Source organism: Hydra viridissima, unplaced genomic scaffold (genome assembly GCF_058129835.1).
Source record: "Hydra viridissima isolate aposymbiotic clone 2 unplaced genomic scaffold, HvirCarnegie_v1 scaffold_12, whole genome shotgun sequence".
NCBI lineage: Eukaryota > Metazoa > Cnidaria > Hydrozoa > Anthoathecata > Hydridae > Hydra > Hydra viridissima.
Window position 1 is genome coordinate 1,294,200 of NW_028324311.1, and position 12,766 is coordinate 1,306,965.

The following is a 12,766-nucleotide window of genomic DNA, read 5'->3' on the forward strand; positions in this document are numbered from 1 at the left end:
CCCTAACAAATTGAATAATTGCGTGCTCAGTTGAAACATTTTTTTTAAAGCCAAACTGTTTGGAATATAACTACTATAAAAAGCGGGTTCTGGCTCATTGATACTTTTCCATACTTAAGGAATGCAAGATGGCGTCGTGTTTTTTAATGTAAAGTGTTGTCTGAATATTTTTTCCCGTTCTAAAATTATTTCTTTGCGCAGGGTTCTGGCTCATTTCCATTTTTGCGCAGGGTTCTGGCTCATTGATACTTTTTTATACTTAAGGAATTTTTTCGCAGGGTTCTGGCTCATTTCCATTTTTGCGCATTTTCATAATGAGATGACATTATGAAAAAAGGTTGTTCTTTATTCTTTGTAGTTGTTCTTCAAGTATGGAAAAAGATGTTTATATTTTTCTCTCCGTGTTTCTCTAATTAATTAAGCAGCAGAAGCACACACTCTATATTTATCATTATGAAGACCTTCACACAATGCTTCAATCTTTAATCTATTTCTTTTCTCATCATCTTCGATGTGAATGGTGTAGCTTTCATCACGCAGATCTTCTAACAATTCATTATATAAAAAATCATCATATTCATTTTGTTCTTCAATACTCATCGCATTGTAATCTAAATATACATGATCATTCATCGCAGATTCATTGTAAGGTAAATCTTCAGGATCAATATCTTCAGGATAAACATCGTCAACATCTTCTCTATTACTCATTGTTATTTTTATAAAAAGAAAAAATTTATTTAAGTCATTTTCAAAAAATTTTTTTCATCTGTGCATTTTTTATGCGTAATAAAACACTTGTCCTAGAAGAAGGTAAAAACTTCCAGATTGCCCAACTTGTGCATCACCAGAGTTGAGCGTGACAACGAGTCTTCTACCTGCTGCGACAGTAGGCATAGAATCTGCTTCTCCAAAATTTCTGTAAAAGGAAATGGTGGTGGCTGATCCAATGGAAGATGTGGATTGATACAGAAGACCTGTGGATTTGTTGTTGAATGAAGTTAAATTTGCTCCGTTCCATGACGACAAATAAAAATCTTCTAATCCGGAGGAGGAAAAGAAGCATGTGCTGTCACCGTCGTATCCTGAAAAAGATGTGTAGTTGTTGGTGTTGTATGGAGTCCAAGGAGTGAGAACGGTTCCGTTTCCAGGAGGTAGATTTCCGTCATACATTCTGACTCGAGATTCCCACCAGTTTCCAGAAGCACCTATGATGTGCATCCTGATGTATTTCAACGATACACCATTTCCTTTTCCTGGAGTGTTCATCAAAACGTATTCACTGCCGTAAGTGGTGTTCATATATCGAAACGTTCTACAGTACAGCTTGAAAAGAGGGATGGTGGCGGGAATGGAAGCAAGAGTGGAAATGAAGGGTTGAATCCAATACGTGATGGCAGTAGCATTTCTGTTCACCAGTTGAATGGAGATGTCGTTTCTGAAAGGCATGTCCAACGTGAAATATCCTCCTAAAGAAGTGGTGTTGTACATGTTACATCCTTGCAAAGAATTGGTGTAAAAAGCTCCTCCCAATGGTGAAAAAAGCAAATCAGTAGCGAGACCAGTTGCGTCCACTCCGATTCCTTCCGTGGTTTCTGCATAATTCCCCACATTGATTTCTCCGTCAGTAAAGATTCGAATAAAAACTTGACCGGGAATATTTGTTCCAGAGTTGCTGTATAAAGCCAGCCACAATCATCTCAACACTCCAGATTTTCCTGAAAACGCAAACACTGGAGAAGTGGTTAATGCGGCTACCGTCTGAGACTTGAATCCCAAACTGGTGAAGCTCGAGCTTGGAACGACGCTTGTCAAACTCGATTTTTGCAACAACAAGTCTACATAATATTTTGTAGCTCCGTCTTGTGCGCTGGTTGGATCAGTCACGTTGATCAACTTGTGAGAATTCAAATCCAAGTCCGCAGCTCCCACAGTCGTTCCACCTGACGCATGCGTGTCTACGTAATTTTTAGTAGCCGAATCTGAAGCTGATGTGGGTTCAGCTAAATTAGTCAATTTATGCGATGTCATGTTAATGTCAACGTAAGAAATGTTATTGTAAGCGACTTTGGTGTCTACATACCCTTTTGTCGCAGCGTCTTTTAAATTGGTAGGATCGCCCACATTAATCACTTTGTGAGAGTTCATGTCGATGATTCCAGTGATCGTGCTTGATCCGTCCGTTTTAACACACTGACTCGAACTCACATCGACGTAATTTTTGGTAGCAGCGTCATGCAAATTAGTCGGTTCGTTCAAATTGATCGCCTTGTGAAAGTTCAAATCCAAGTCTGCTGTTCCCACTACAGTTCCAGTACCACCTGTCACGTGATTGTCTACGTAATTTTTAGTAGCGGCATCGTGTGCGTTGGTGGGTTCACCCAGGTTGATGATTTTATGAGAGTTGTAATCCAAATCTGCAGTGATGGTGCTCGATCCGTCCGTTTTAATATAAACGTTGCTGGTTGAGTCTGATGCAAGATTATCAAAATAAGAACTTAATTCGCTTCTGTTGAATTTGTCAATCATTTTTTAATGGGAAAAATTTTTTTTAAATCCTTCAGACTCATGGAACTTCACAAGTGAAATTCGATTCACCAAAGGGTGTTGACAACGTCTTGAAGGCTGTCTCCCTCTTCGCATTTTTTCAAGACGTAAAGACACAAGTGTCCACAATAAGACGTGTTTCCAAATTGAACCCTTTCACTGTTGTAAAAGACAGGACTTTTCAAATAGTCAACGAGCTCGACGAGAGGTGGCTGAGCGTAAGAGTCAAAGCTGTATTTTTTGTCTCCGTCTTTGAACCAACACACCCAATGAAACCCATCTGTGCTCGAATCCCCTGTGTTGACAATTCCACATTCTTTTTTTCTTGGAGTTTTTGGCAACGCGTCTCTGACAAAAACTCCTCGAAAGTTTTTTATTTTCAGTTTTTTTGCTGCTTCCATCAACTGAATAGTGGATAAAGCCTCGTTTGGTAAAACAATTCCCTCCACATTTATTTTTTTGTTTCTCATTTTTTTTATTTTGTTATTTTTTTTAAATTTGTTTCTCCTTCATTTTTGTTACTCGCCTTTATCACTTACCTTTTTTAATTTGTAATGTCCATATGCCCACGTGTGGATGCCATCTTCCAAAATGACTCTTTTGTCGTCGTTAGAGCTGAGTGCGACTTTGTTGATTTCTTCAGTAAAAATATCGTGATGATGAGATCGTATGACGTTCATTTTTCTGAGCTGTTTTTCTTTTGTCATTAAGCAGTTTTTATAATCTTGATGAGTGATGTGCTTTTCAACTACACATTTCTGAATTCCTTTGCATTTTTTGTGTTCTTTTTTTTCATTAAAGACCTCATAAGAGTAGAGCTTAGGACGAAGACCAACAAACTCTTTAATTTGCTTACCACCTGTTTCATCCTTAAACTTACCGATAACCTTTTTATTTTTAAACCCAACGTCAAATGCAAAGTTTTGAATGGCAGGATGATCTTTAGGAAAGTCGCTCGTGTCAAACTTGCTTTCAACGTCATCAGCAATGTCTTTGTAAAAGTCTTCCGTTTCTATTTCATAAAAGAGCGAGTCAGTATCAGTCATGAGTAATTTCAGCTTATCCCCGTATTTAGGTTTCATGTAGTCGTAGTGATGTTCATACATGAGGGTTTTGCTGATGTCTAGGATGCTCATTCCCAAGAAAACAGGTTTGTCGTAAAAAACAAATGTCTTTTCCATGTGAACCGCGATTAAGTTTTCATCAAAAATGGTGTTTCGTTTATATTTAATTTTTTTAGATAATTTTATAGCTTCTTTTCTCGTGGTAATGAGTCTAACATCAACGCGTTTTAGAATATTCTCCATGGTTTTCCCAAAGACAGAGTTGTTCATGAGTTTGAAAAATTCTTTATCAGATTCGCTTGTAGCTTCTTTTCTCTTATCGGTGTTGAGATCAATGTTCTTTTTCATGAAAGGTTCTTCTTCAAAGGTGATACCTCGATGAATTTTAGTAGTGATCAACCCCATTCGTTCATAGAGTTTTAGGTTTTCATGGTGAATGACATATTTTTCTTTGTTGTTTAAATTGGGAACTAACTTTTCCACTTTTCCAACGAGCATTCTTTCAGGAGCTAAAGGGTAATCATTGTGTAAATCGTGAAGACTTTCAGGATAATCTAAATCCACTTCGAGAATGCAAGGCATGGATTTCCAATTTAAAAGTTCATCCTCAGTCATCCATCTAAATCCTCTAACTGGAAGAGGTTTACTCATAGCATATCCATAAAGATTATTGGCGTCTAAATACTGAAGAAATTTCGAAGGTTCTGAAGGTTTATAATCATCACTCATGTATTTGTTGTTAGCAGTTCCATGTCGATTGGAGATCATGCAGATTCCACCGCGTATTCCTTTTCGAAACATGTTGAGCATATCAATATCGGATATAAGCTCTATTATAACTTCAGTTATCTTTAGCATAGCATCCCAAGCCAAACCAGGGGAGGTGTAATACCAAGCAGGATCAAGACTGTAATGTTCCATACAAGTGTCTCTAAAAGTTTCAAAGACATCTGTCAGTATCAACACATCCGACACGTTGTACAAATCGTGATAATCTCTGAACGTTTTGCATTGAAACGTACTCCAAACCTTTTGCGCATGCGAGTATTCTTCGTCGCTTATTCCCTCGTGTCTAAGTTTTGAGAAAAACGCTTCTTTTGGTGGTAATTGCGTTTCTTGAAATTTATCGAATCCGTCCACCCAATCGTAAGGGTATACACTTTTTTTACAAAGCAAATTAAATTTTTCACCTTCAAAATGTAATGCAAGGCTTTTAAACTGCTCTGGCTTTAAATTTTTAGACAAAGTATCCAAACTGGAGGAAAGGAATTTAAAGCTGTCGATGAACCTCAATTCAATTTTTTTGTATTTTGGTTTTCCATCTTTTCCAATGTACTCTCCCACTCTGATTTTTTTCGAGAAGCTGATATATTTTTCTTCGCTGTTGGGTATGCAAGTTAGCTTTGCCTTTTTTCCACCTAATTTCTTAATGAACAAATGAGTGTCGTAACCAGACAAATTATGAAAAACGATCGGGATGAATTTTGGAACTTGATATTTTTTATTGCAATCGTCGTGAGCCGCTCCTCGATATTTTCCAGTAAAATGACAGTGATCGTGTACTTTGTCGTCTTTGAGATTTTTATTGCAAATGTGGCAAACTGTTGCGGATTTGAAATTATTTTCGTCCTCTATTGTCAAAACCATCTTTTTTTTCTCGATTTTTCCAAAAAGTTCTTTAATTGCGCTTTCCAAATTTTCAACAAAAAATTGAGCAATATCATCGTTCTCGCTAAACGATACGGAATTGACTGGATCGTGCTCTAAAACGGTTTCATCAAAACATTTTATGTAATAGGAAAAGGAACATGGAATGTGTCTTTGAATCTTTTTTGTGTAAGACTGGTTTGAGTTGGGAGCGCACGTGTCTATCGGCTTGATAAAACTTTCAAAGTCAGCATATACGATAAATGGAACCCTCATTGACTTTCCGATACCTTTAAACTGAAGAGTTGCACCCTTTTTAGGAAGTTCAATTCTCATTGGCGCGTTTTTATAACAATCTTCTCGATGTTTTTGAAGCTTTTCTTCTTGATCATAAAATTGAAGACACCTTCTGCAAAAATGTTGTTTTCTTTTACCTTTTGATGCTGAGGAGCCGGCAAATCGACTGAAACTATTAATGAGGCAGTAATGTTCTGTGTCTTCGTTTTTAATATACAGCAAATCAACATTATGCTTTCGATCGAGAAAGTCAGATACTTTCAAAGGGTTGGGTTTTTCATTTTCATACTCAAAATCGTTGATGCTAATGTCTGGATTATTTTTTTCAAACTTGTCAATATTATGATAATTCACAGGAAACTCCATTCCTTCCCAATTCAGCTCTTTTGGCTTTTCAATCAAGTCTTCATCAATTCTTTCGTTGTTTTTATTTTTCAGATTCAATGCTCTGGTAACTGACCATTTAAAGCATTGATTGTCGTTGTTTTTCATGTTGATGATTGCCTTTTTGTCTTTTAGATCGTCAGCCAGCTCCATGTAAGATCCACCGCTGAGAGGTGTGTAATCGATAAAGTTTATATCCATTCTTAAAATCTTAGATATGGTGCTATTAGAACCTAAAGCATTGTATTTGACACTACTTTCCAAGACTTTTTCTTCCATCTCACCCATGAGTTCTCTTACATCTGTAGCTGCTCGAATAATTTCCGAGCTGGATGAAAAGCTTGCTTCCCGAGTCACTTCTTCACCAGTTATGATGCTTACAGATTTCATTTCGCACGTTAAAATAATTCTTACTTTTGTATTCCTTTCTCCTTCCATGGTTTGAATGATAGACTCTCTTACCAAATTAAAAAAGGATGCAATGTCTTGATATTGAGAAGAAGGCTCGTAAGAATATAACCTAACAGTACTACCCAACGCGTGTTCAGTCAACTTGAATTTTATTTTATAAGGCTTTGGCACGGGCTGTTTATACACTGTTTTTAATACAAGTGATTTGAGAGACTGTATCTTTTTATCGATTTGTTCCGCTGATTCGTTTACCTTCTCCTTGACTACTTCAGGAACGTAGGCTTCTATCCAATCTTTAACATCATCAAACTTAGTTTTAACATACGACGCCACACTTTTTGCAGCTTCCTTCATACTTGAAAAAAATGAAGGTCTTGGTGGAATGACTGGTTTTGGTGTTATGGCAGGTGTTAAATCTAAAACAGGTTCATCAAGGATGTGTTTTTGCAAATGAATTGGTTTCGGAGCAATAGGAGGCTTTACCACAGGTCTTTGTGGAATGATTGCTGGTTTCGGAGCAATAGGAGGTTTTATCACTGCGGAAGGAACAAACCTTACTTTTGTCGGCTTTATTGAAACTTTTACAGCTGGCCTAACAAACCTCACCACGGTAGCATTAACAGGCAAAGGTCTTACCTCAGTCGTTCGCCTACGAAAAGAAGCAGGAGCAGAGACAACTCTAGGAGGCTGCAAAGCCATTATAAGTTCCCCCTTTCTCATTTTAGAATACCCTTTTATTTTTTGCTCTTTAGCAATTTCTTTTAATTCTTTCAACGTTTTGTTTTCCATTTTTATTATAGCAAGAAATTTATTTAACTCAAAATCATTTTTCTAATATTTTTTATTTCTTTTCAATTCTCTGAAAAAAGAATTGAAAAAATTTTTTTACATTTCTCACAGACTTTTTCTTTCTAGCTTTTCCGAATTTAAAATTTCAATCTTTATTCCATCTTCCACTTTTCCATTTCGACGTTCTAAATATCTCCATCCATGCCCTGTCTTTTTAATTGCTTTGTAAAGAGATTTGTATTCAGTCACTTCCCCGGTTTCCATATTGGTTGTTTTCACAGACACAGGTTTATTTCGAATTGAAGCAAGTCTCTCGTATTTTGGATCGATCGGTTTTTTTTCCGTTTTCTCATTTTTCATTTTTATTTCTTTTTTTGGTCGACCCACTGACCTGTGTTCTTTTACACCTTTCAAAAGCGAATCTTTACTTATTAGATTATTATCAATCGCAATCATCATCAAAGGAAACAATTTGTTTGAGGTTAATGTGATTCCATTTTCCATAAGCAAATTTTTCAGATAATTTTTTGTATATCTCATGTTTTATTTTTAAAAAGAAAAAATATTTTTTTAAATCATTTTTGTTAAGAATCTCATGATGGTATTTCAAACCTAATAAACAACGTCCATGCTGGTTCCATTGGAAACGAAATTAAGCAATTTGTCTGAAATGATCACTGCAAAAATAACGGTGTTTTCTGGTACTGCTGTTCGAAATTTGAGGTTGAGCACCAATTCTGCCGTTTCAGAAACAACTCTTTCTTTTTGCTTGCTAATGTCAACAAAAAACAACGGAAACAAATTTTTATATTCAATCAGAGACAAACCAGATTGACAAACAAGTTCGTTTGTACCATAATATTTATCGTCAAAAGAGAACGCGTCAGAATGAGCCATGGTAATTTTCTTTTCTCCAAAATTCAAATCGTAATTGTAATTTGGATACTTTATTCCATTGACGGTTACGAAAAAATTGCTAACATCACAATGGTTGAAAATGGCTGGATTTACAATTTGACTTGAATTCTTGTTTGTCTGAAGCCCAAACACGATATATCTCGGAACGCTTTTGTCCGTGATTCTTCCAAGGGTCCAAGTGAATTCTGTGAGACCCGCTGGAATGACTTGCCTTTCGACTTTGTTTGACTTATAGGCCACTGGGACGGAAATTTTACTCGCCATTAATTTCAAGAATTCGGCTTTCTTCGAAACATCCAACTCAATTCTAGGCATAAAAAGTCTGAATTTTTTAATGTCGATCATTCCTGCGGCAACAGTCTCGGCTCTGTAAATGGCGTCGTCGTATTCTTTTTTTGTGAAGGTAATGGTGTGTCTGAAGCCATAAACGACTTTATCGTAAGTTTCGCAAAAACCAAAAATGTGCTTTAATGGTATCTTGAACGAAAATGCGCCAATGGATGTCGTGTCTGCAAACAAGTGGTCTCGCCTTACAACAAACCCTGGATTTCCTGTGGCGTTTGAAGTGTCTTTATACCACATTTGCTTCAAACCATCTGCAAGCTGAAAACCAAAAGGGTATTTCAACAATCCAAGCATGGTTGTTCCTTGACCTGGATACATGACTCTTTCCACTTGTTGTCCTGCTAAATCATAGGTGACATCGTTGAATAAATACATGATGGCGTTGTTTATCAGAGCAATGTTGTCTGTTGCTGTGTATGCAGTTCCATCCGCTTTTTTGAGAACTCCTTCAACGAGGATGTAAGCATCAGATGGAACTGTTTGCACAGATTGACAATCAATTTCAAAAATGATCGTTCCTGAAGAATTTAAATCGAGGTTTGTTGGGTGGTACTCAAAAAAATCAACTTTTTCAATTCCAGTGTCATACTCTGGCATTTCATCAACTCTTAATCTATCGGTGTTTATCATTTTTAAAATGAGAAAAAAAAATTTATGTCATTTTTTTGATTCGTTAAAGTAATCAAGCAATCAAAAGCCCGCTCCCCATTTTAACGAGATCTTGGATTCTAGCCGCGTTCTTTTTCGTCATTTTCTTTTTCACTTGAATGGAAGAACCAAACATTTTTTTATGCAGCTCTTCCATTGGATTAATATATGTATCAGTCTTTGCCGCTTCGTTTACAATCGTGGTGAGTAATTGGTTTGGATTCACTGTTCCTGTCTTGGCGTAAACTTTTTCAAGCGCTTTTTTTCCTTTGTCGATGGCAACGTCTTTAGCAGTGGATATAGCTGAAGAGGCTAATTCTTTTCCAGCAGATTTGGCGGCTGTGATTGCTTCTCTTCCAATTTCGCTTGCTGCTGCTTTTCTCAATAAATGAAGAGACGATCGTGAAGCATTTGTGGCTGCCATTCTCCTCAAAAAATTTTTAATCGCGTCCATGATTCCTCCACCTCCAACGACGTTCTTTTTAAAATATCTTCTGTTGTTCACAATTTTTTTAAATCCGTTCTCACGACTCGATGTATTTTTGAATTGCTCTGTATTCTTCTTTGTTTATTTCCCCCTGTCTCAAAAGCTCGTCACAAATGGCAACGGCTTCGTTTCTCGATGCTATATTTCCAGCATGTCCTGCAGCGATGCTCAAGTTAAGCCTTTGCGTAAGCACATTCGGATCGCTCGGAAGAATGATCACTCCTCGACCTTTTCTTCCACTCGTTTTTGTGTAATTTTCTCTCCACATTTTTGAAACAATCCCTCTCCACTTTTTACTTCCCGAAGATCTTGCTCTGGTTGGTCTCCCTTCTTGCTCCATTGCATGCGTTTCAACCAGTATTTTTTCATTATTTTTAAGGTCGTCATCTGTGTAAATTTTATCGTTTGGTTCTGATTTTGTTATTAACTCCCAAAGTCCTCTTGTTCCCTTGTACTTTTCTCCACCAACAATGACATCATTATCATCGATGGTAACTTCTTTGTCTCCAATAAACATTTTTCCGCGTTCTTTTGAGTGAATTCCAAACACTCTGTCTGCATAAATTGCTTTGGCTGCATATTTGGATAAATATTCCAAAGAACATTTCCAACATTCATTTGTACAAAAGTTTTATCACTTTTTGGACTTTCAAAAGACGACTCGCTTTCTGGATAAGTCAAAGCCAGTGGAGTGTTTTCAACCTCTCTGTATGCAATGCTTTTTAGTTCGTTTTTTATATTTTCATTGCTCTCAATCAGAGGCTTAAAAAACTTGCTCAAATCAGTCTGATAATTTGCATCTGAAATGTTGGTGTTGAGACTCTCATTGTAAAGCTTTTCTCTATTAGCTCTATATTCTCTCAAAATCTCATCTCGCTTTTCAGGATCTTGTATTCTAAAAAAAGACATTTTTAGAATACGGAGAAAAAAACTTAAAACAAAAACTCGATTGCGTTTTACGTTTTCTTAAGATCATTTCATGATCCATGGAAATCTACGATTTCTTAGATTCGCTTGCGAATCCGTGGAAAAATCTTTAATTTTTCTTAAGATCATTTCTTGAACAAGTTGTTGAATGCTTTTATCGCGTCTTCTCTTCCTTTTTGGATCAACGACTCTTTAGTCAATTCGTCAATGACGCTTTTTGTCTTGGTTCTGATTTCTTCACTCATGGCTTTGAATTTTTGAAGCTCGCTGAGAATGAGTTCGTACTCGGAATCACTCACAAATCCATCCATAAGAGATTTTGAAATGTGGTCACTAATCGTATTCAATTTTGACTCGGAAAGAACTTTCAATTTTTCATGCTTTTCAGCCTTTAGCATCATTTTTTTGTTCTGATGATTTCCGAAAATGGATAAAGCTCCCAATACAACAGCAATCCATTCGAGAAGTGAAATAAGTTTTTTTTGTGCTTTTTACATTTCCTCGTCAGAATCCATTTCTTCCAAATCCAAGTTTTCACACATCATGATGCTATGAGGTAAAGATGCATTTTTTACGATGACGGCTTCAGACAGTTTAACTTGAATAGACACAATCGAAGGACCAATATACACCCCATCAATTCTAAGTCCTCCAATAGCGTAACATCGTTGATTGATAAAACCATGTCCAGAAGATAAGACCAAATTTTTATTATTACGTTCTCCTTTGACTCCATTTTTTATATCAAGAGCTGTTTTCTTTCTATGAAATGTAGAAGTAATTAATATTTCGTCTTCATTTTTAGTTATATACATTTTAGCATAAAACACTGGCGCTGCATCAGCATGGTCGGCTTTATATTTTAAAATACTCAATTCGTTAGAGTTAATTTGCTTTCTTCTTCCTCCTTTTTTAAGTTTGGATGACAATTTATCTACTTCACCTCTAATAAACAAAGTAATCTTTTCCATTGTGCTAATAAACTTTGCTTCTTCTTCAGTTTTACCCTTTTTAGCATCAAAGCAGACAAAGGACATGGAATATCCAGTCAATTTTTGTGTTATCGGATCTTTATTCTCACACACACCATACGAAAATAATGTAGGTGTTCGCACTACAAGAGGACCATCTCCAGTTGGGTAAGAATATTTTAATGGCAATTTTTGATAGACTACTGGTTTGGTTGCTGCGTAAATTTCTCCAACTGATAATTTGCTCTCATCAAAATTTTCAATTGTAATAAAATTCATTTCTTTTATATAGAAAAGAAAATTATTTAACTCATTTTTTCAGAGAAATCAATTCTTTATGATCTATCCAAGAGTTGAATGAATCTGAATATCCAAACCATTTGACTAAAGATCTGTTCTTTTGCTTTCGAATGACTTTTTCAATTCTAAATATGTCTTGATTGGTCTTTTGCATTTCTTGTTCATAAAATGTACCTTTAATTTCTTCACCGTTAGCATCAGCGATTTTATACGTCGGAGGATCCGTGTACTGAACATTTGACACGGTAAAAACCTCTTCAGTCCATCTCGGTGTATACCCTTTTTCAAAATGAGACTTCTTTTTTACGATCCTCACTTTGTCACCCATTGAAAATTTTGGTTTTTCTGGTAATGCTTGATCCTTTCCATACAGATTCCACCATACCCTACCTTTATTCTTTTCATCGCTAGCTTCCACTGGAGTCATTTTGATAGATGAATGTTTGGTGTTGTTATAATTTTTCACCATTTCATCTAATACGTCAATGTATTTATTGGTGTTGTTGGCTGAAAAATATTTAAACATTCTCTCTTTCATTGTTCTGTTCCATCGCTCTACGACAGAACTTTTTTCCTCGTTTTCAGTGGAGTATAATTGTACACCTAGAGCTTGTACATGCTTGTTATAAAACTCTTTACCTTTATCCACCCACATCTTTGTACACCTTCTCTCCTCAAATATTTTGCTTAGAGCGTTAGCTACATCAACTCCAGTTTTACTCTTTAACGGAACGATCCATCCATACTTTGAAAACACATCGATCACCATGAGCAAATATTTTACACCGTTGTTGAATTTTGAAAACGATTGCATGTCAACCAAATCTGCAGCCCATATTTCATCCATGCCGTTCACAAACACTTTTCTTCTTTTAAAATGATGAATGACTGGTTTATGAAGCTCGTTTGCAAGTTGATCCGTCCATTTCAGGTTCTCCGGTGCTTTTTTTTTAGACCTAGACCGAATTTAGCTTTGGCTTTGATGATGGGAGTGATCAGTTTTCTTTCGTTTACTTCTCTCTGAGTTGGGT